Below are 20,762 nucleotides of genomic sequence, written 5' to 3'. Positions count from 1 at the left end.
AAATATGGAAGTAGGAGAGAAAATGTATTTTGGGCGACTTGCCACGATATTTCAAATTTGTTCGATGGATGCTGATATCCTCTCTTAAAAAGTTTCACTACGACAATGTAGCGTTCCAGTACTAAACTGAACAAGTTTGTTACTGAAGCACAAATAAAGAACACCCATACTCTCATTATAGCGGAGCTCGCAGCGTAGCCTCATAATTATACGAAATAGTAGTAACCCATCAAGCCGAAAAAATTTGGTTGTACGACAGTAAGACCGACCGTACAAGGTGCTACTTTTAGCATGCGCGGCCAACCGTACCACGGGCACCATCTTAGCCATTACGTAATGGAAGGGCGAGGGAGAAAGTAATGCACAGGTGCGATTGCGCGCGTAACTTGGATACCCATTAGTGTGCGACAGGAGACGCCGTCAGATGACGATAAAGTGCGTATACTCGGGCGTCGAGCTGCAGTGCGGCGTACCGCGGGCACACGGTTAGGCATTGAACGAGGGCTTCACGTGGGCTAGTAGATGTGAAGCCGCGTGAGCAAATAATTTGCCACCCGCGTTTTGAGCGGGAAATCAAACTAGTCGGGATGTAGTTGAATAGTAATTCTCAGTATTTTGCAATTTCTAATCAACTCGTAAGGCTACAATACCGGCAAGATTTAAGCTTTGTCAACCAGAGGAAATTGTTATAATTCAAGTTCCTGGAGAGAGAGTTTTAAGTGAAAATAGGCTGGATATAAAGAGACAGAGCGACAAAAGAAAGCAACAAGTAAACAGCTTAAAGCGAGCCCAGAAAATTGCGCAAGAGAGTTAGAAAGGACGCCAAAATAGGCAGAATACGGCGAGACGAACGCAAAAGAGAACAAGAAAGGGCATAAGTAAAAAGGCGAGTATCTGGCGAAGAGCAACGTGTGAAGGAAATGCAAAGTCGCTCCCGGAAAACAGACTGAAAAGAGGTCATCAACAAAGAGAAGCGAACTACAAAGGATCCCCGAAAGAAGAGGGGCTAAGTCGTGTCCTATCTGGGTATTCTCTTACGCTAAGACCCGGAAAAAACTCAAACTTTTTATTTTCTTTTTTACCAATCGTCTTTTGATACTAGCTTCAGTTTTTAATTCCACAGATCACGTTTCGGTTAAACATTGACTCTGGCATTTATTGCCTAAAAACCCTCACGCCGGTTCATCGCTCGAATAATATTTAGCATAACGTTCGTATTCTTCAAGTTACTTCTCGTCCTTTCATTTGAAAGTTTAATACAGTCGTGGTGTTATGGGAAAAGAAGTTACCTTACGTAGTTTGTTTTGCCTAGAGAGTTTTTAAATGATGGCAAACGGCGAGCGCAAGTTTCTCCTTTTTTTCCCCTTCAGTTAATTATAGTAGGATTTTCTCTATTCATTTGATTTTCTCTATTCATTCGAGGATGTGTTGTTTTACCCTGAGAACGAGGTAATGGCCTTTCCCAAAATTGAAATAAAATGAGCTTGAGTCAGCGATCCTCATGTTTACGTTAAGTCTGACGCGGTAATTTGATTTTGACGATGTTGTCATGTGAGAACCCGTCAAACATCTGAGAATCAAATTACAGACCGCACCTGTGTTGTGCAAACAAACTCACGGATAAAATGGAGTTGGTTCAACAGCGAGATGAGTGAATTTAATTGTTTGGCTGTCGTACTTTCAGCGCTACTTTTTCATACTTTCTACCCGATTCGTCCAAACTTCAGAAAATGGTTTGTCTCACAAAACATAGAGCCACTTTCTCTTCGCTCACCATCTTGAGGCGTTATGATGAACGTGCTTGCGATACGATTTTTTTTTTCCTTAGGCTGGAAACTGAAAAATTAATCTCTGAAATTGGTAGTCATAACATTTTGCAAGAAGCGTCCGAACTGTGATAGTGCAATTAGACGGGGTTCTGGCAATTTGACCTCACAAGCGCGCTGGTACGCACATGGTTAGCGTAAATAATTGTTTTTTACAGTTTTCGAACTCAAGAGCAGTTTTTGAAAGTCTGTTTCTGTAACCTTCCTGATTTTTTCTAATAAATCTATTGAGGTTCAGTCTCGGAATTTCATAAGCGACTATGAATGATAGATGCGTAACGGCACCATACTTTAGGGAAATTTTGTCATCACATTAACAGTTTACAATTCGAGAACCATTTTTGTAACCTGCTTGGATATTCTATTTTGAAATAATTGAGTCACATCCTTGGGATTTCATTAGTAATTAAGAACGACAAATCCGTATATATAGCACAAGTGAAGCACATTTTAAACTTTTATACGATTGTAGGAAACTATACTTAATTAACTCTCGATAAGTAGACCTGACAAAACTCGTTGATTATTATATTATTTTGTAGCCCCAAAAGCCCGGCTTGTGACTCTGGAGGTACTGAACTTGATATAGTTGATACACAAGGCATCGTTCAAGTAGGAAGGCTAGAATAAAATTGCTTTTATGACCATAAATTGCACTCAGTTTACATATGTAGATAATTACTTATAAAATACCTATTACAGCTATATTCAGAAGCATAGACATGTAGGCGATATGCTTCTGCTTTATTTTATTGTAAGGGGTTTCTTTTTATGTAACATGTATCCATCCTTTAATTTCCTCTTTAACCTGCTTGCAAATAATTGAATTTTATGTTTGAATTCAAGATAAAACAGAAGTCTTGCAGAGTTCTCATTCCAGGTTGAATTCAGGTGAGAACATCAGTAAACAAGTTAAAATCCTATTCTTCTCCTGAATCTTTAATTTTATTGCCCTGGTTTTTTTCAGAAACCCTATTTTATATCTCTATGTGACAGCTAATGATTAAAACCTCAGTGAATAGATATGCTATATTTTAGTAGTTTTTTAAATTCTATCTTTATGTTTTTGGCACTTACTATTTTAAAATTCATAAATGGCATTCCCTTTTCATCCTTGTAAGGATATGTTGCACATTTCTTTAACTAAAATATGAATTATGAAGTCAACTTAATTTTTAATGAGTTTGAAACTTCATTCTACGTAAGAAAACTTTACTGGAGTATAATGTTATATTTATTTGTTGTCTTTCTGGCACATTTGATTATCGAATGTGTCTCAACCTTTAACTCCCAAAATGTGATGAGTAATCCTCCTTACTCTCTGCCATACAATTTATGTGATGTTAGTTGGGAGAATTTGGAATTGGATCAACCAATAATCCCCTTATTGATATTCTTCTTAATTCTCGTTACTTGTCTGCTTTATATCATACTAATGATATAAGGAGAAATTCTGAGTAGGTCACCAGTGGGACTTGACCTTTTAACTCCCAAGATCTCACTTGTAATTCTCCTCACAGTCTGCCATACAGTTCTTGTGATGTTAGTTTGAAGGATTTAGAATTGGATCATCTTATAATCCCCTAACTGATATTTTTCTTTATTCTTGTGACTTGTCTGCTTGATATTGTTTTGATACTGTAAGGAGAAATTCTGTCTTGGTCACTCATGGGAGTTAAAGGGTTAAAATAGGGGATGTCATCATGTTGTAATGATTAAAATATTCTATGCTTTCAAATGTAACAAAAAAAATGTGATGAGAATCTGATGATATGAAACACTTGTAATGGAAAAACCTGTTGCTGGTAGCTAATGTCTTTAATGCTTAAATTTTCATGGGAAATGCTTTTCTTTGAAAGTGGGGATACAGAAGTTTTAAAACTGATAGAAATAAGCTGTTTGCAAGTGATAAAAGGCAAATTGATAGTCAGGTTGACAATCAGGCTGCTTGACATGCTTCACTCATATATGTCAGTTATGTGTACCTACCATTGTAGAGGTGTCTTTAAAAAGGTTTTTTTTCCTTAACACAGGGCAACCTCCATGGTGGAAGAGTAGAAGACCATAGAATGATGTTTACTTGGCATTTGTACTTACTGCAATCATATATTCAAGTAGTACTCTACCTGATTACATGATGTCCTTAACCCTTTACACCCCAATATCAGAATGCAAGCTCTCTGTACTGTTTTCTATATATTTCCTAATGTGCTGGCAAGGAGAATTTGTTTAACAATCAAGAGCTTCTTGAAGAAAGCGTAAACTTTAGGGTTTATTCCGGAGAAAATAACTTGTAGAGTTATTTTGTAATAAAAATCGTTACCTCATTTATCTTTCCTTATTGGAGCTTGGCATGTTTACAAACCTCTCATTTGCCTTTCCTGTTGATACTTGCCGGGTCGTGGTGTATTCGTCGGTAACTTGATCTGAAATTTCACTTTCTATGATTTCTCTATGTTATAATATACCTGAAAAAATTACGCGCGTCTGATTGGCTGAAACGAGTCCATTTTTCATGTAACACAAGTGCAATTTTGTTGTACTGAGAAATTTACTTGGCCTTATTAACACCAAATTGCACTCGAAATCATGTTGTTACCTATACTAAAAATATACACGAAAAATTTACTCACGTCTGATTGGCTGTCATGCAACACGTTGAAATGTTGACAGCGTGCAAGTTGTCAAAATTTCGTTTGCCTTGCCTTTGAGAGATTCCTTTTTCATGTATATTATTACTAAGAAACTACATGATTTCCCTTACAATTTCTTTTAATGGAGCACTTGAAAATTTTCGAAGACTACAAATTCTACTCGCCGTACGGGCTCGTGAAATATTTGGTCTTTGAAAAATTTACTCGATTTTTAACACCAAATTTCACTTGAAATCATGTCAGTACTAATATGTGCTGTTACCTACAGGTTCTTGAGTGTCATTCTTGGCTAGGAGCTCGTTTCCACATTCGTCATATTTCGTTCGTGAGTTGTAACACATCCATAATCCGCCCGATCGAATCTATTTGCTTTCCCGATTTTTTTCAGAAGTCAAAGTGTACTCGAGCGAACGCCCTTCAAGACGATTTTCAAGACCCTAATTTGACATAACTTTCAGGACAATTAAGAAAAAAAAACCGAGAAACTAAGCTCAGAAGAGATACCACTGCCGTGTAAATCATGTCTACCTAATCCATCCAGACGACTTTCAGAAACACCTAGTTTCAAACAAGTGGGAAGACTTGAATGAACCCTCATCGGTTCGATTCGGTGAGTAGATAGGTTGGGGGGAGGGGGTGAGGCGAAAAAAGCGTTAGATGACAAAAATCTAAGGTGCTCATGATCATCTCTCACTCCATATCTTTACCTGGAAATATACTTATCTCTTTCATTCATAAAAATAACATTGCTCAAGTCGCCAGTTGTTAATAGTCTGAGAGTCGTCTACCATATCTTTGCGAAGTTGAGATACTAGCCCTGCAAATACAGCCCTGCTTTATGTGGTTGTTATGTCTCTTAAAACAATACACAATAAATAACACGTCATAAAAATATGTTTGTTTGTGACGTCGAGGTCAAGTGGTATCGAATGAATTCCACATTGTAGAAGTTGTTAAAGTCGATTCTTAGTAGGAAGTCGGCCCTGTGTGACTGATAACCTCTGCGAACAAGTTTACTAACAACTGAAAAAAAAAATTAGAAAAACATTAGTGTTAATTTAAATCAAGTGGTTTTTCAGGATATAGTAAGGCGGTAACCGGTAAAATTTACCGCTCGTAGTATCTCTTCTTAGTGCCTAAAATTGCTTGGAACAAGATTAATTGCTCTACCAGTCTGAAAATTTATTTTTTCCTCTACAGTTTAAATTAAGGAGAACACCTTTATTCAGAGAGCACAGCACGCCGGATGCACCTTTTTTCAGCAACAGTACGAACCCACCGTTGACTCGCAGATGACCAAGAGATTAAAAAAAAAAAAGGAAAACATGCATTCCATCACAGTGCTTTTCTCTAACGTGTTATCAAACCAGCGCAAAAACATCACAACGTCCAATCAGAGACAAGGAAGCTATCACAAGGAGCCGATGAGAATTCAGAGAAAAAAAACAAGGAAACTGACGCGCGAAAAAACGTCAATGATTGAGCGCAAAAAAAAAAAAAACAGTTCTTAGCTCCGCACCTGACGATATTCAACAGACCCTGTTACAGCTAACACATTTTCTAGTCCCAAGTTCTGTGAACGAAGAATTCCTTAAGAAAAATGTCATTTCTCGAAAAATCTCACTTGTGAAGAGAAAGTGTGGGACGAGTCACGTGCCCTGTACTAGGGTTATGTTGCCATGGGGACGCCAATAGCTGCGCACGCAGTTTGAGTATGAGCGTGCCAAGGTCACTTATGATGGTCATTTCAGGCGCTGCCTTTCGACTGAGCAGGGAACAGAAAACGGCTTTTCAGAGGTACTCCGTGTGTTGGTTGTGTAAGTCACTCAGGCTTTTTTCTTGAATAAAGAAAATCAAGAATTGCTGTGAACAGCGGTGAACGTTCTAAACTATGCAATCTCTTTCCTGAAAAAAAAAATAATTTTCGTGAAAAGGCAAACAACCTCTGGATATCTAACACTAAAATAGAGAAAGTTATGTGAGATGCCTTCATTATTATGGCTTCAGCGCCTTACTTTGCTCGCCGGGAGGAAAAAGGCCAGAGGTCTGAAAGGGGTCTGGCACTGGTAACCTCATTATTAGTACCAGGCCCAAGGCAAACTTCTCCCCAACTCTTCTCAAATCTTACGGCGACAATTTTATATATAATAGGGGGTTACCGAGCAAATGAAGGCAAAATCGGGGTTGTAGCGTTAATATAGTAACCATTTATGTCATGAGAAAAAAATAACCTCAAAATGTTAAAAATAATTTGATAATATTTTGATACCATTTTCAAAGAAACATGACAAAAGTGTGTTTGTGTCGATACATCATAGAATATTTTTTTTAAAGTTATCAAAACCATCTTCAGCTACCCTAATTCTATAACACTGAGCACGATAAACTGCGCATATTTTGAAAATAATAATAAAAATGAAAATAGGAACTAAATAAGTAAATAAGCGATCAATGCAACTACAGTGAACGAACAAATTTCTCGATGCTGCCTCAGGAGTTACTTGGTTCAATGAAAACTGTCATGGCGGCTACGAATGGGAAGGAGTTTGTCTTACAATGTACGTGCTGTATTGTTTAATAAGTTCTCGGCCCCCCTCTACAAGTCACTCTATAATTTAATGTTCAACGGTAACAACTGACAAGAAGAACACTGTACTTCAATCCAATATGTATTAATACACAAGTTATTTACCTTGGGAAAAGTCGGAACAGAGTGTCATTCATCAATTCTCGCCGTCGAAATTTTAACAGTCTAATCTGCAGGTTTAAAGAAACAGTCGCCGCTCCAGGCAGAACTGACGACATCCCTGTTAATAAGATCGAAATGACCTCTTTCTTGGTCGCTAACTGGCTGAAAAAGACGCTGAATTTCTTTTTTTAGTTTGCAAGCTCTTTCCACGTGCAAGACTGATAGCAAATTCATGAATTTTAATTTTTAAATAATTTGTGATTAAAATGAGTTTTCCGACCTTGAACAACGGTCTGACTACCAACGACAAGCTTTTCGATTAGTTTTGTGCAATCTTAAGCAATAATTAGCTATTTTTAAAGCTTAGTAGACTAGTAATAAATAGGTAAAAATATCTTTGCAACCGTAGCGATACCTCAACTATTGCTTATAGCTAACTCTTCAGTTGTTAAAATCGTTGTTCAGATTCAAATTAGACTTGGAAACAGCACTCGAACATTAGCCTTGCGAAGAGCAACCGCTAAATTCCAAATTATCTCATTTATTTCTATTTTATTTTACTAACTAACTCGCTCGATCTTCCTGGAATCGCGTTCATTTTTTTCCATTCCCTTGGAATCTCGCGATAGGGGCCTCTCCTTTATTTCAAACTACACTTGTCTCGACGTAGAAAATTACGGTCGAAGGAACGGGTGTATTTTTTCCAATTTCGAATTCCGATAAAGGGTGAAAGGAAAAAATAAAAGGAAGGGAAAGGAGAAAGAAACGTGCAGTCGAGCATCAGCTAGCAACCTCGCGCTCATCCTCACGAAGATCATTTCTTTCAACCTCTCAAGACAATATCAACTGTTGACCTACTCTCTTGACTTCTCTAGAACAAAAATTGACTCCAAGAGACTGGTCGTCATTTATCCCTTCTGGGGGGAGGAAGAGGAGGTTGGACGATGCAGATGACTGCAATGGCCATAAGCGATGCTACAAACATGAAGATTGCCGCGCGAAAGGCTTCCTTGCAAAATCTTCGTTCATAGATCAATAATAAAACTACGCAAGAAATTACTCTAGGTCAAGTTTTCAAAAGGATTGTTGAATACCCCGAAGCACGACCTCTGTCTACGAACTGACGGATATTATGCCGGCGTAATGTTACACACAGTTCCCTGTCAAGGTTAAGATTCTATATTTTTTATGGTATCTTCGGCTGTTACAGAACCGGGTACATAAATTAACAAGGAATTTATTTTTTTTTACTCTTTTTGTTTTATTTTTCAAGGCAAGCTCATAATTTTAAGAAAAAGATATTTCTTACATCAAATACAAGTCAGCTTCAATGGCTTAAAGAAAACATTACTCCAACATAAATTTTGCTGGAAACTAAAGTCAAGTATTTCAAAGGTTGTAAGAGCGGTCCAGTCGATTTTGCTTGAGACACGGATTTCGCTCGTTTCTTGTGTGTTGTAAGACATTCATGTACCTATACTAAAACAACAATCAGTTTGATCGGATCTCTTTATTTTTCAGAGTTTACGGAAATTAAATTTCACTCGAGCGAAGGCTTGTCGTGACACTTTTCAAGACTTTAATTTCATACAACTTTGGAGGACAATTTACAAAAAACTACGGAACTCAGAAAGAAACAAATACCACAGCCATGAATATTAACTTTATCTTATCTATCGAGGCGACTTTCGTAAACATCACGTTTCAATCAAGGAAACAGGAAGACTTGAATGACACCTTATCGGTTCGCCTAAATCACAGACGTCAAAACCGATCAGATTCAAGGTAAATTTTTGAAAAAGTGAGGCGTTCTAAACTGATCAAACTAACATAGCTAGGAAGTAGGTGCCATAGAAAAGGTAACTACGGAAAAAAACTTTGCAGCCCGACCTTTATGAGAACTTAATAACTCCGTGAACTTACCTAATTTTCGGTAATTTCCAAGTTTGGCCGCCATTTTGAGGGACTTGTCAACATGAAGCGTAACCGATATAAATCAAGCAGGTAGATCTTAAATCGTCAAAATTACATACGAAAGCAATTCGAATGAACTTTACTTTCAATTCAAGCGGCAAAATTTGAAACTGTTCGTTAAACTTACCATCCCCATAAGACCATTTCTTCCAACAATTCAAACACTACAACTAGTGTTCGAATTCCTCTCGTCGATTCCACCGTAAGAAATAACCTGTGCCACCCAAGCTTCGACTCAAATGTGAAGTACAAATCAAATAACATAACCGCTTCATCTTCGCGGCAATATCACGCTGGTATTTTGACTTTCGGATCGACAAGAACGGTGATCAGGTAGCGATCGCCATGTTTACTTGATAAAAGTGATCGCTGACCAGCCGCTGAGTAAAAACAGTACGGTTCAGTGGTGAGGGCGGGGTGAGATTTTTGGGAACATTCGAACATATGCATTTAAGTATCATGATAAACATTAGGACTGTCAGTCTTAATGTGAAGGCATGCTTCGTGTTGCAGACAACTTTTGTTTTACTTAGTATTCCTTTTTTCTTTCAAATACATTTCGTTCCATATAGGACAAACAAATCTTTACCACGTAAATAAATGTGTTTAGATAATCGAGATAACCATTGAACCTCTTGTATCGCACCAGAAATAACGTGTCTTGTCTTCGCCCAACTCTGAGAGCGTGGAGCGGCAGAGACGCGAGACACGAGTCTCGCGTCTCGCGGCTTCTCCATGCTCACAGGATACGCGTGACCTCACTATCTTTAAGAAAAATAAGAGACTGCTCGAAGTCTGTATTCCGTTAAACCATTTCATAAGAGTTACGCGAGTCTTTCAATTAAGTGAGAAAGTAACAAACCCATTCTTTACCTCACGAGCGTAACCACTGACCACAGTAACCACTGACCACAGTAGGCTATCGTATCGAGTATACAAAGTTATGGTGAGTTCCTTTAGATGTCCCGAATTTGTATCGCGTTGGCAACAATTACAAGTGCAGGAAGAAGTAGTTCGTTAGCGAGACGTTCATTATGTCTCAGGACTGCTTTTTGAATAGCAAAGATGGAAAAAACTTTGGTTGATCGCGTGGCTTAAGTGGTTTGGTACGACTGTCTGAATGCAATGACGAAGTAAAACATCATTAATAAGCCGCCACCTGTCTAAAGAGGTCTTAAGTGAAAATGAACTAATCTTGGCAAGGATTGGCCTATTTCACCTCGCTCAGGAGGATAAACAAAAAAAATGTGGATTTGCCATAGGTACCGCCACACTTTGGGGAAGTTTTGGAGAAGTGCAAAGGTAACATGTCAGTATCCTGATCATGATGGTGTCAGGAAGCGTATCCAAGGCAGAGATGTAATTACCTTGCATATGTCTCAGGACATTCAAAAGCTTTTTGGAGTTATTATTCCAGTTGAATCAGGTAGTCTTCAGTAACATTTTCTGTTATATATTTTTGTCACGTGACATATCTGCTCGAAAAGAGAAGAAATTCCTTATTAGATGAAGAGTACTTAAGTACACATCACATTGAAAAAACATAGATTTATGTGTAAGTGCTTTTAATTGCAGATGGAAATATGTACAATGTTGCTTGGTTGATAATCAATAATGTTTTTGTAGAAGGTTAAATCACCTGACAACGCAACACACTTATTCACGCGTACGGTTCACAATTATTTGCGGTCAGTTTTCCTCAGTTTGTATGATTCTCATTAACCAGTATGATTAAATTTGCAGACTAAAACACCCCTTATTTGATTAAGAATAATAAAAGTAAACAGTGCATCACGGTTTTCCTGATAGATGCTATTGGGCTTTACTTTAACTGAGAAATTTACAATCGCTTACCTCAGCTTTCTGTGTCCCATGCCGTAAGAGGCACAAGAAAAAAGTTGATGATAGTGAGTCTTGGCTGAGACAAGAAGAATCAAAGAAGAATCTACGGTCCCCAGAAACGCCACTTTCAAACACGAGACAACTAAGGTAATTGAGTTAAGGGGTATTTGTTTTATTGAAAACTATCGTTCAGGTTATAAGATACGTGAATAACTCTCCCCACCGATTTTTTCTTACATTTCGTTGATCAAAAATTTCAATAATTATAAAGGCTTTCTTGCGGATCGTCTAAATAGTAACAGTTTCCAGGATCCAAGGGGAGCAAAAGAGAGAACAATTTTCTGTGTAGTTAGGTAAGGCGACATACCGGCTTTATACTTCTTCCGGCGTGAACAATGGGTAAAAAGCACCGTCCGCTATTGATGACGGTTATCATAGTTATAAACAAATCTCAGTTATAGTCCTGAAAAAAATCTCAGTGGGTCCTTTGAACCATCCACTTCATCATCGCCAGAAGTCAAAGTTGCCTACACTCATTCTAAGGTTCGTGCGATTTTACGACGAATTTTCAATTCCGGTGTGTTGCACGCGCGACTTTTGATAGGAAAAACCTGCACGCGCTATAACTTAAGAACGTGTCAGTGGAATGAATCAAATCTCTATCATTTTGCATACATTCTTGGGAACAGCAAAAATTACTTAGTACAAACATTCTAAGTATAGTGTTCATTCCGTGCAATGGAGCATAAATAAAAGGTTCTGGTGGAAAATACACTTTATTTTATACCACTGATGACAGGCAAAAAGGTTATATGGGTACCCCGGTTAAAAATATATTGTTAACTCTATTATTTAATACCAGCTCTAATTTAAAGGAGAAAGTTATGAAAATAAAATAAAAGTTGTCTGTACTACGAAGCAGACTGTTTAGACTGATAGTCTTAAAGCTTTTTAAGCATGTATTCGAATATCTTATGACGATAAGCCCGCCACCCATCCCATCACGCGCTATACTGTTTTCACTCGGTGGCTGGTCAGCGGTCACGTTTATGAGGTAAACACACCGATCGATTCCTGATCACCGTGCTTGTCGATCGGAAAATCAAAATACCAGCGTGATATTGCCGCGAAGATGAAGTAGTTGTGTTATTTGATTCGTACCTCACATTCGAGTCGAAGCTTGGGTGGCACAGGTTATTTCTTACGGTGGAATCGACGAGGGGAATTCGAACACTAGTCGTAGTGTTTGAATTGTTGGAAGAAATGGTCTTATGGGGATGGTAAGTTTAACGAACAGTTTCAAATTTTGCCGCTTGAATTGAAAGTAAAGTTCATTTGAATTGCTTTCGTATGTATTTTATTTCTGACGGTTTTAAATCTACCTGCTTGATTTATATCGGTTACGCTTCATGTTGACAAGTCCCTCAAAATGGCGGCCAAACTTGTAGATTACCGAAGATTAGGTAAGCTCACGGAGTTATAAAGTTCTCTTAAAGGTCGGGCCGCAAAGTTTTTTTCTGTAGTTACCTTTCCTATGACAACTACTTCCTAGCTATTTTAGTTTGATCAGTCTAGAACGCCTCACTTTTTCAAAAATTTACGTTGAATTTGATCGGTTTTGGCGTTTGTGATTTAGGCGAACCGATAAGGTGTCATTCAAGTCTTCCTGTTTCCTTGATTGAAACGTGATGTCTGCGAAAGTCGCCTCGATAGATAAGATAAAGTTAATAAACATGGCTGTGGTATTTGTTTCTTTCTGAGTTCCGTAGTTTTTTGTAAATTGTCCTCCAAAGTTGTATGAAATTAAAGTCTTGAAAAGTGTCACGACAAGCCTTCGCTCGAATGAAATTTAATTTCCCTAAAACTCCGAAAAGTAAAGAGATCCGATCAAACTGATTGTTGTTTTAGTATAGGTACATGAATGTCTTACAACACACAAGAAACGAGAGAAAGCCGTGTCTCAAGCAAAATCGACCGGACCGCTCTTACAGAGACACTCTCTTAAATCGTGGAGCGAATTCAGTTGTAAGGTTGCAGAACAAGCAAGGGGGAACAGCGAACATACCAACACCAAAATCAGCCACCGCTAAAGAAACGACAAATGCGTTGGTTTCGGTGCGAAGCTGAAGTTGACTGCAAACGAGGAAGATGACAAATCCATTTACAGCCATCGTGAGAATGCTAATGTCTAATTTATTTTAATTCAAAGGAAATTACGGCAGTCCTTTTTGAGACCATCAGTACAGCATGATAGTTCAAATATGCCAATATACGAAACAGCCAACATCAAATATTTTTAATAACAATAATTTCAAAATTATTAATCGGTCAGTGTTAAGCCTAAATCCCTCCCCTTTACTATCAAGTTAGAGACTTTTTAACGAATAAAGAAGCCTCAAAGCTCTGTGTTGTCGTAAAGCACTTCGGAAGCGGCTAGAGCGCGAAAGTGATGTAGGAAAAAAACACGAGACGTGGTGGAGTGTTTTCCCTACTTCTTAGCGCTTGGCATGTTTGCAGACCTTTGTTTGCCTTTCCTGTTACTACTTGCCGGCTTGGTGTTTTCGTCGGTTACTTTGCCGAAATTCCACTTTCCATCTCCGTGTGATTTGTGCTGTTATCGACAGCTTGTTCTTCATCAGTTAGACCAAAGAGCTCGTTTTCCTACTCGTTTTAAGGGTCATCATGTGAGAGACTTGTGGCGATGGGTGTGTGTGGAAGATCTTCTTTGACGAGCATCTCTAAGAAAAGCTTTCATGGAATAAAAAAGTTATGTTGTTACCTACGCTACCAAATGTGAAATTTTTCCGGCTTTGACTGAAAAAGGTGCAATTCCCCGCTAAATTAAACAGTGACAGCTCATCGGGAAGTTGCACGCATGCAAATTGACTGTCGCAGACGAAATTCAGGCAATTCAGCTCTTGTTTTTCAGCATTTATCGCTTCAAAGTTATTGTTGATGTACTTCTTCAACAAGAACATAATACTATAAAACATTGAAGGGAACTTACAACGGATTGGCGGACTGTTATAAAAACACAGCAAAATTGAGGGGGAAAATGACATTTTTCACTCTATATCATTAAAATATACAACACAAGCTCATAGTTATAAGAATCAGATATTTCTAAGACTAAAATACATGCCAGCCTAAATGATTAATTAAAAAAAAAAGCCATTTTCTCCAGCAAAGGACGGCCTCAAAATAATCAATATATGGTCTTACATATTAGACATATGTAATATCAACACTACTTCTCTTAAATAGGTGACTTATCTTTGTTTCATCGGAAGCTTTTAAACTGAACAGCAATAAAGGTAAGAATTAATATGTCACGGATAGATTCTGAACCGAAAGTCCTCGGATCTAGGAAAGTTTTAAGTATATGCATAGCTAATGTTTTTCTTGCGTCGGAACTACTCTGTTGTTAAATAAAGCACGCTTTTTGAAGAGAAGCCTTTTGCATTCTTGTTGTATATCTCTTTTGAAGAAAGCATAAGCTAAAGGGTTTATTCCAGAGTTAATAACTTGTATTGCTATTTTGAAAGAATAATCGTTACATGATTGACCAGTTAAAAATAACAAACTACAACGCATCATTATTCCGTAACACGATAGAAACGCACACGTTATCAAAGCCACCCATTTTACTGCTGACGCCTTTTTCTGAGTTTTAGCTCTAGCGACCACATGATTAAACTGCAATTTCTTAGCTAACGTGCGATCTCTAGAGTAAATAACGAAAAACATGGATGCAAGAAAACAGATTAGATATACGCACAAGATTACCTCGAAAAGCAAAGATGAGTAGCCGCCTATAGTCCTGGCACGATCGATTGCACTAAGTGTAATCGACATCATAGTAAGAGTGAAAAGAAAAGGAATTCCCCAAGATGTTAGAACCATTTGAATGACTCGACAGCGCTTCATAAAAGTCAAGTATTTCAAAGGTTTCACCACAGCAACATAACGTTCCAGTACTAAGTCAACCAAGTTTGTTCCAGAGGTGTAAATAATGAAAACCCTTACAAACATCACAATTAATCCCTCTTTTAAGCGTGGAGTGCATTCGGTTGCAAGGCTGCAGAAAAAGCGTGAAGGAACAACAATCATCCCAACACCAAAATCAGCCACTGCTAAAGACACGACAAATGCGTTGGTTTTGGTGCGAAGCTGACGTTTACCACAGACGAGGAAGATGACAAATCCATTTACAACCATCGTGAGAATGCTGAGGAACCAGCCGAGAACCCAAAACCACTTTTCCATTGAATTTCTTTTAAATGGCTGTCTAGAACTTTTCAATTGCTTTCTTAAATGGTTTTATGGATGAGAAATGTAATTGTGTTTATATAGAGTTCTTATTCAACCAACTGGCCCCATCCAACCCACGTACAAGTTAATTAGGGCAATATATATGCTGTTTAATTAAGTCATATTCAGGGCTGCAAACATCCATGACTTAATAACGTTCTTGTCAGACGCTTCGTGCACGAAGTTTTACGTCTGCTTGTTGGTTTTCAAGAAGAATAAACCAATTGCATTCAGAAATTGATAACAAACGCGGAAAATTTTTTGACTTCATCTTCTAATGTGTTTTAATTATAAGAAAATTACGGCAGTCCTTTTTTGAGACTATCAGTACAGCATGATAGTGCAAATAAGATGCGAATTAACGAAACTCGTCAAACAACAAATATTTCAAATAAAAAATTACTATCAATCGGTCAGTGTTAAGCGTAAGTCGCCCCCTTTTATTATCAAGTTAAAGACATTTTTAACAAATAAAGAAGCCTCGAAGCACTGTTCTGTTGTAAATCATTTCGGATGTGGCGTTGTTTGTATTTTTACTCGCCATACGGGCTCGTCAAAATAAGGCACAACTCGCAAAAATGCTCAGCGATACTACACATCAAAAAGTTTAATGAGATGTATTCATTCACCACTTGTTCTGCATCCGTTGCAACCAAATAACTCGTTTTCACGCTCGTTTTAAAGTTCATCATGTACAAGACTTGTGGGTCAAGTGCGTCACTTTTCTTTAAAAACTTGTTTGCTAAACACACAAGCAGAAATTAAAAGCATTTCAAGAAGACTTATCAAGAAAACGTAACGTTGTAAAATTTTATGAAAGCGTTGGCCTTTGACAATCTCTCTTGACATACGATCGATGGACTACATGACTTGAATATTTGTCAAGTAGTTCATTTTTAGTCGAACGAAGGTCTTCCTCAACGAGCATCTCCCAGAAAAGTTTTCATGGAGTAAAAAAATGTTGCAAATGTTATACCATTGTTACCTACGCTACCAAATGCGAAAAATTTCCAAATGAAAACGGGGAAATTAAAAGTATATATGATGATCAATTCCCCGCTAAATTAAAGACAGCTTTTGGGGAAGTTGCACGTATGCAAATCGACTGTCGTTGACGAAAAGTCAGGCAATTCAGCACTTTTTTTCAAGCATTTATTGTTTCAAAGCTATCACGTAATTCCTCAACAAGAGCTTAATACTCTAAAACATTGAAGAGAACATACAGTAAAAAACACAGTAAAATTGAGGAGGCAAATGATATTTTTTTACTCTGTATCATTAAAATATAAAATGTAAGCTCATAGTTATAAGAACCACATGTTTCTAGGACTGAAATACATGCCAGCCTAAATGATTAATTTAAGAACAACAATTTCTCCAGTAAAGTACGGCCTCAAAATAATCAGTATGTGGTCTTAAATATTAGAGACATGTAATATCAAAACTACTTCTCTTAAACAGGTGACTTATCTCTGTTTCCTCGGAAGTTTTTGACTGAACAGCAGTTTAGATAAGAATTGATATGCCACGAATAGATTCTGAACCGGAAGTCCTCGGGATCCAAGAAAGTTTTAAGTATATGCATCAGCTAATGTTTTTCTTGCGTCGGAATTACTCTGTTGTTACTCTGCCAGTCATTGGTTTGAAAAAAGAATGGACCAATCAGAAATTGAAAACAAAAGCGGAATATTTTCCACTTTATCATCTGATGTATTCATTTCTCAAAACTACAGCAGAGTGCAGATAAAATGTGAAATAGTGGAAATTAGCCTCTATCTGGCCGAGAACAACAAATATTTCAAATGACAATAATTTCAAGCGTGAATGAGTGACTTTAACAAATGAAGAAGCTTTGTTTTCTTGTAAAGCAGCAGCAAGCAGCTGGAGCACAAAGGGGGAAACACGAGACGTAATCGAGTGCTTTCTTTGCTTTTTGGCGCTTGGCATGCTTACAAACCTCTCATTTGCCTTTCCTTTTGCTTTTTGTCGGGTCGGTGTTTATTCGTCGGTAACTTGATCCGAAATCTCACTCTCTGCCTGCGTGTAATAATATACCTGAAAAAATTACGCACGTCTGATTGGCTGAAAACAAGACCATTTTTCATGTAATGCGAGTGCAAAGTTGTAACACGAATGCAATTTGTTGTCTTTGAAAAATTTACTTGTGCTTGCTAACACCAAATTGCACTCGAAGCCATGTTGTTACCTATACTAAAAATATACACGAAAAATTTACGCGCTTCTGATTGGCTGAAGTCAAGTGCATTTGTCATGCAACACGAGTTCAAAGCTGAAACATGAATACAAATTACAACTAGCGCGCACGCTGTCAAAATTTCGTTTGCTTTGCCTTTGAGAGATACCTTTTTCATGTATATTATTACTAGGTGACAACATGATTTCTCGTGCAGTTCCTTGTAAAGGGGCACTTGAAAATTTTTCAAAAACTACAAATTGCACTCGTTATTTGCTACGGGCTCGTGAAATATTTGGTCTTTGATAAAATTACTCGATTTTTTGTCGTTTTTGCTGTTGTTGTTGTTGTTTTTTTTTTTTTGTTTTTTTTGAAATTGTGTCAGTACTACTTTGTGCTGTTACCTACAGGTTGTTCCGTGTCATTTGAAGCTAAGAGCTCGTTTCCATATTCGTTTTAAACGTCATGCAAGACGTGTGGGTCAAGTGCGCCACTTTTCAATGAAAATTTGTGTTTTAAAAACACGAGCAAAACTTATCACGAAGACTTTACACGAAAACGTTATTTTGAACTTTCCTGAAAGCGCCCGCGTTTCTTCGTAAGAGCGCTCAAGAGACAGATTTCGTTCATTTCTTGTGTGTTGCAAGACAGATGAGTACTTATATATAAACCACAGTCCACCCGATCGGATCTCTTTATCTTCCCGACGAAGGATAATTTAGAAAACAAAACAACAAAACAAACAAAACGAACAAATCTGAGAAACTAAGCTCAAAAGAGATAGCACTGCTGTGTAGAACATGTCTAGGTAAACCTATTGAGACGACCTTCACAAAACACCTAGTTTCAAACGAGTGGGAAGACTGAAATAAACCCCTATCGGTTCGGTTCGGTGAGTAGATAGGTTGGGGGGAGGGGGTGAGGCGAAAATAGCGTTAGATGACAAAACTTGAGACAAAAATCAAAGGTGCGCATGATCATCTCTCACTCTATATCTTTTCCTAGAAGTATTTTTCTCTCTTTTACTCATAAAAGTAACGCTGCTCAAAGTCGCCAGTTGTTAATAGTGTGAGAGTCGTCTACCATATCTTTGCGACGTTGAGATACTAGCCCTGCAAATACAGCTATTCTCAAATCTTACGGCGGACTGAGAAATGCGCGTCCTGCGACGCTAATCAAGAGAACCTGACCGCAAGTTCCCATCCTCTCTACGGTAAACGCGGTTGATCTTAAGGGTCGGGTTCAAGGCCTGGCCAGGGCATTGTATTGAGTTCTTGGGCAAAGCTCTTAAATTCTTACAGTGCGTCTTCACCCATGAGTAAAAATAGATACTGTCCCTCCTTACCCAGAAGTATGAATGGGTACTATCCGTCTCCATCCAGGTGCATAAATGGATACTGTCCCCCTCCACTCAAGAGTATAAATGGACACTGTCCCTCTCCACCCAAAAGTATAAATAGATACTGTCCCTCTCCACCTAAGGGTATGAATGGATACTGTTCCTCTCCACCCAGGAGTATAAATAGATACTGTTCCTCTCCACCCATGAGTACAAATAGATACTACCAATTTTGGTGGCATTTTGAGTTTGGTCTTAGGGCTTGGAACTTCAGCAGTCAGACCTCAAGAGTGTTGTTGAAATTATCTAAAAACGTTCGAATTTAGAAAACGACTATTATCAGAGTATAAGACTTATAATGGATATAGAAACGATTTAGAGAGACACCAATGTTTGAAAAATACTTCTTGGGTTTTTTAGCCTCAAGAGCTAAGACAGATGATTATCAGGCCGCATAGCAAAAAAGTCTTATTTTTACCGAAACAGAAGAGAAAGAAAATGAACAAACTACCCGACCTATACACGTAGGTACATTTTTAAGAAAATGAATTCCAGAGAAAACTTGAAAAGCAGCAATGTAGGACCACTCTATTTCAATTTGGTTTTCTCCTCAAAAGCTAAGATATTTATCAATTCGGCTCCGAGCTCTTTTTCCTTCTTTACCGATTTCTGTTCAAAAATTATACAATTTCAGCTATTGATGAAAATTTGCTTTCAAATAAATTTTTGAGCATTTTTCAAGCATCTAGTCCTCGAAGTTAATCTTAGAATCGATTAATTAACAGAAGCCGTGTTTCAACTTCCAGTGAAATTAGATAGCCTTACAGGAGATTGCAAAAAGTTTCTTGATAGGTATTCAAAACATCAACTATTCTAGAAATCGAACTTGTTTTCTTGTTTGTGATTTTCTTCCGTTTTCGGCTGCGATTAGTTTTGAATCGCACAGATTCACTTAATCGAGGTTCGAGCGTTCAATGCAGACCAAACTTAAAAGCGTGGATAACTAATTCGTTATCAAAAAAGTAATAAGGAGCTAACCTGGTAAGAAAGAATCTTGCTTTTCTTCTCTTTCTCTTTATTTCTTTACTTCCAGACTTTTTCGTGCCTGCTTGACGCCCTTCTAAAGAAAAATAAATTGTGAATACGTGCATGCCTATCGTTCGGTGAGTACTCTTTTATTTGTCTATGCAAATCATTATTATCCTGAACAAAAGCTAAAATATACTGATCACATTTTATATTGACATATAAATACAGATACTTTTAATCACTTATTCTTTGTAGGATCGTAGCTCCCACACTTTTTACTTGTTTCCTTGAAAAAAAAGCCACCTTACATGCTCTGAACTGCATGTACCGTATTTCCTCGAATAAGAGCCCACACTCTGATAAGCACCTTCCCCTGGATAAGCGCTCACTCTTAGGCTAAAATATTAAACACCCAACCCCCTCCCCCTCCCCCTCCCCCTCGAATAACACCGTGCACGATACACTGTGTATCTTGTTGAAATAAGTTTAAAAATAAAAATAGAAACTGAATAAGTAAATTAAGCGATCAATACAAGAACAATAAACGAACAAATTTCTCCTTGCTACCTCAGGAATCACTTGGTTCGATAAATATTGTCACGGCAGCTACGAATGGGAAGGAGTTCATCTTACAGTGCACGTGCTTTACTGTCTAATAAGTGCCCCCTTCTACTTGTCACTGTATAATTTAATGTTCAACGGTAACAACAACAAGAAGGGCACTGTATTTCAATTCACTTTCTATCAATACATGAGTTATTTACCTTGGGAAAAGTCGGGACAGAGTGTCGTCCATCAATTCGAATTTTTGGCACTATAATCTGCACATTTAAAGAAACAGTTGCCGCTCTTGATAGACCTTGGTAGAACCGACGATATCCAAGTTACTAAGGTCGAACTGACC

The sequence above is a fragment of the Pocillopora damicornis genome, chromosome 5 (genome assembly GCF_964200805.1).
Source record: "Pocillopora damicornis chromosome 5, jaPocDami1.2, whole genome shotgun sequence".
Lineage (NCBI taxonomy): Eukaryota > Metazoa > Cnidaria > Anthozoa > Scleractinia > Pocilloporidae > Pocillopora > Pocillopora damicornis.
The sequence above is the reverse complement of the archived record's forward strand: the minus strand, read 5'-3'. Positions refer to the sequence as shown.